Raw genomic sequence first — 4,794 nt, forward strand, 5'->3', positions numbered from 1 at the left:
TCCTATCCTCTAATTGAGTCCCTTTCATAGTTATAATTTGTCTGCCAAATGACTTATCAGTCGAAAGGCTCAAGTCAGATACTACTTCCTTTTTTGCTTGTTTTTAACTGAGTGCTGCCAGAAGAAAGAAGGGGTTAAAGCGTGGGAGGATTGCTAAGAAAAAGGGTTTGGTTAATGACACACAGGACTGCATCTCACACACCATAGTTTGTTTATTCTTCTGTAAACAGCAAAAAGAATTATCATCATCATGGTAAGGCAAACAGCACTTCTTTTCTCTCTTTAAACACCACCAGAAATCTTTGGGTTAATACACAAGTAATTTTTTAAAATCATAAAATCAACTGATCTCCATTAGTTTTATAGAGTATCTCTTTAACTGACAGATGCTACTGTTGACAGAAGGGGAGGGGGGTAAAGATTTTAGTATATGGAAATAACTAGCTCTGGGGAAGAGGAGATGGGAGCAGGCATGCCTTTTCTGACATGCCTGTTCTTTTTTATCAGCCTCCTTTCCTAAATACTCATGTAAGGATCTGTTCAATTTTTATCTATGCTTCTTTGTCTTTCCTGAGCTTTTCCAAAAGATTTCTATTTATTTGATTTTGCATGACTTGCTTCTTTCAGTTTTCCTGTTGGTTTTTTTTTTTTGACACATCCAATATCAAAATCTCTGTTTGGCACCTAAGAAATAATACGGGATTTATACTTATATCTATGCTTCTTGAACTGATTATTTCCTTTCAAAAAATCAGTTGAATGTGCAGGCTCAGTATTCTCATTAGACTGTAAGCTATTGGAAAATGGGCAATTTTCAGTGTACATTTGAACTAAAAATTTAGTTTTACAGTGAAAAAATAAATTGGAAGCAGACAGGTCTTGTTCTCTTGAAGACATGAACTGCTTTGCTAAAATATCCTGACTTAGTACAAAATAGAAAATATAAATAGTTTGTGGAAAAACGTAACTATTAAGAAAACTTGTTTGACTTCACTCTGCTTAACAGTCTCACATTCACAGCTCCTTTGTTATTCAGGTAACTACTGTTCTAGATAACTACATTCCCTGTATACAGAGTTCAGGTAAAGCTGAAATTGTTCAACATCCAGCTATCGCTGTTTATATCCTCTGTAAGTGTAGCAGGCAAAGACCTGGAAGAGGCAGGGAGTAAATTCCATGCTAGAGTGGACTTGTTAAATTTAAAGCGTATTTCTTTCTCTGCCTCTGAAGAGGACACTGTCAACCTAGAATCTGATACATTTAAAAGAAATGCTAAAAAAGTTTAATGTATATATGACAAACTCTTGGTATTTGGAAGAAGGCAGTGTGTGGGCTAAAATAAAGTAAGTCGTACTTTTCATACCAGTGACCCCTCTTTTGTGGCTTTGTGAAGGGTGAGCATAAACAAAGAAAAATTACTATAGCGAATTGAAGTAATTTAAATCTAGTTGACTGATGGCAAGGTTAAGTTTAGAAATAATTTAGGTTAACTTGACATATAATTGCTTTTTTTCCCTCAGTGAATCACAAAAAAAAATATGTTTTGGGTCAAACATTTTACTAAGTATATTTTTTTTCCCCATGCTTTTTAAATAAGAACACAAGCAAAAGCAGCAAGCCTTTATTTCCATCTGCAAATCACTTTCTGTCTATCTCTGCCAGTAGTTAGGGCACTCACCTGTAAGAGAGCTGTATGAAATCTCCTCTCTGTAGGACGTGAAACAGGGACTGGAGTGGGTCTTGTGCTTCTCAGACTTTTCTCTCTTAGCTTTGATTTGTACATCCTTCCTTCTAGTTTTCCTACTAATATTTTTCAGCACACTGTGCCAGCAATACTCCAGATGAATTTTCAGCCTAACAAAGCCTGGCACTGCTAGTGTTGAATATTTGAGTCTCAGTCGCTGCAGAATGCTAGAGCCTGAAGAGTTTTATTTAAATGTTTTTGGCTTAATGCACATTTGGGGATATCACGTGACTGCTAGAACTCTGAGGCTTTCCGTTTCTCATGGTTGTGAGAATTATGGTACCGTGATTTAAAGATAACCAAAGTTAGTCGTATTCCAGTATGAACTTAGAAGGGTCATCATTAGAATTGTTCAAGATAGAAGGGTCTCAGACATTTTCATGTTACTCGAAATGCAGTTATTTATGACCTTCTAGTGAATGATAAAGCTCAAACTTACTCTTCAATAAATAATGTTTGTTGTTTTTTTCCCCTCTGAAGGTGAACATATGCTAGCAAACAGATGTTTAAATTACAGAACTGTCCATACTAGATATTACCACCTATTAGCTACCACAGAGTTGCTAATGACTAGTAAAAATACTACTTTTTTTCTATAATGTGTGCTCTAAGAAGTGTTTTAAGTCATGTTCAACTGACTCAGATGACCTAATCTAAGAAAATAGCATCCAATTGATCCTTTGAGACACAGCCTGAAGTTCTGATTCAACAATCACAGTAGCTTATGATTTCTCTCCACTGGAGACCAGCAAAGCACATGTTTAATTATGCTGTTAAATTAGGGGTTTGGCTGTGGCAACTTACATTAGCTAATGAGAAAAACCCCCAGCCAAAAACAGAGGAAACATTTTAATGCTAACATAAACAGGTATGAATATAAATACAAACAAGATTTACATTTCTTGGTTAAGAAGGCGGCGTTTTGCTTTCAGATTAGAACAGCGCTTTAAAGATTCATGCAATGTACTTGAAACAGCTTCTTCCATGCTGCCGAGGAATGGATAGGCAAGTCCTCTGGTTTTTTTAGTTGCCAACGCCTTTGATCAGGGATTTCTGAAACGGCTCATTGTCTCAAGGGTAAGAATGCTTGTGCAGAAACACACTGAAGAAGCCTGATCTGCAGAGCAAGGATACTTCTTGCCTTCTGAAAATCAAACATTTCAGTGCAGTGTTCTGGAAATCAAGCATTCCTGTGCAGTGCTCTGCCAGGCTGGGCCCCACTTGGGAGCCTCTTGAGAAGCTTGGTCTCTGTGCCCTCTTTGCACTGGCAATACTCGCTTACCTACATTTATCTGAGTTAAAATACAAGCTCTTCAGGGCAAGTACCTGGCCTTTTATGTGTTTTGAAAGAGCTGTATATAATTAAGGTACTTTGTATGAAGAAATTACTTCAAAATAGTTTACATAGGGCAGCTATTTCAAGATCAAGAAAAAATCTTTAGCCTCGTTCCCTGAGGAAACAAGGCCTATGTGACTGGACTGGCTGGCTGTCCCTCCTCCCTTCCATCCAACACCTTTTGAACTTGTCGGACAGTTTAAACTACATTTGAAAGGGGGAGACGTCTCAAGGATAATTAAGTTCCCATGGACTTTATGAAAATCAGCTGCTGGGAAGAGAGAAATCCAGATCCACAGTTCAAATAACTAATTTTTTCCAAGCGTAATCTCACAAACCCAAAACTTGACATAGTAATGACTGTCAGGTTGATAATATAATCCCAACTAATTTAGAAGACTGACACCTATTATGCATCCAAATATTAATATGCAGATTGACACCATAATGAAGTTAGATTTCCCCTATTTTGGCATTTTACTGGTTTTTAATAGGAAAAATATAAGCATCCTCCTCACGCTTGTAGTTATTAGGAATTTTCAGAAAAATTAAGTGTTACTCATTGCTTATTGGTGTGTTCCTGAAAATTTTGTATTTTTACTTTTTTTAGCTAGCAATGTTCTTTACTGTCTCCTTATCCCTTCCCTATAATTAGTTAGTACTAGCAATACACATGTAGAATCAAGAAATTAGATAGTAATTGGTCTGCGTTACTCATGATTGCTGCATCTGATAGGGAAATTTATAGTAGTTTTTGTTATCACAAAAGCACTTTAACTGTCTGAGCTGTATGAACTCAATACAGCCCTCAATATTACTCTTTATTTAACTGCGTGGTTTGGTTCTACTGGTTGAAAGAATTTGGCAAAGGGAAGGAAGAAAACGCATAAAATTTTCTCATTTGCAGATTATTTCACTATCTCTAAAAAAAAAACCAAAACAACACAGCAACCCAAAACCTTAAGTTTAGGGTCATGATCATAGACTTGCCTATGTGAAAGCCGCTGGGGGAAGATCTCTGTGTGTGCAGAGACAGGACTTTGCTGGTGGTACAGTTGTTTATTGGTTGTATAGGTAACACACATGAAGGCGGCAGGCAAAGACAAGGGTTTTTGGGGATTTCTGTCTGATTGCAGTACGGTAAGTTAACTCTACATACTCCCCAGTTCAGGTTTTCTGTATTTTTCGTGTGTTCAGGCAAGCTCGGCTGCTGCACGCCGTTCTGCTGGCAGGAAGCAGGCTCGGTGGGCCTCTCCTGGAGCTCACCGTTGGGGGAATTTTTGAACAGAGGCCAAAAGTTAGTCTGTCGATGAAGCAAAAATAATTAACTTAATATTTTTTCACCTGGCAGAGGAAGTGACCGTGGAAAAAAATTAAAAAAAAAAAAAAAAAAAAGACCCTTATTTTCTTCAATAGCCAGAGGGCCAGAGACGCTGCGGGCTGGGCCACCCGGTCAGCCGCAGGCAGGTTGACCTGGTGTCTCTCCCGCCTCCACACGGGGCCCTCAGAAGCGCCCAAGTGAGACCTGCGTGGTCCTTCCTGTTGAAGCTGTTCCACTTCATATAAGTAATTAAGCGTTAATTAGAAGAGGACTAGTTTAGCATTCATTAAACATTAAATACTAATTGCACGCCCGGGGAGAGCGCCGGCACCATTAGGCCGCGGAGTCATTCTCACGCCGCCCCGGCCGGGGACGGGGACAGGCGAGTCGCGG

The sequence above is a fragment of the Charadrius vociferus genome, unplaced genomic scaffold (assembly GCF_000708025.1).
Source record: "Charadrius vociferus isolate BGI_N301 unplaced genomic scaffold, ASM70802v2 scaffold129, whole genome shotgun sequence".
NCBI classification, from domain to species: domain Eukaryota; kingdom Metazoa; phylum Chordata; class Aves; order Charadriiformes; family Charadriidae; genus Charadrius; species Charadrius vociferus.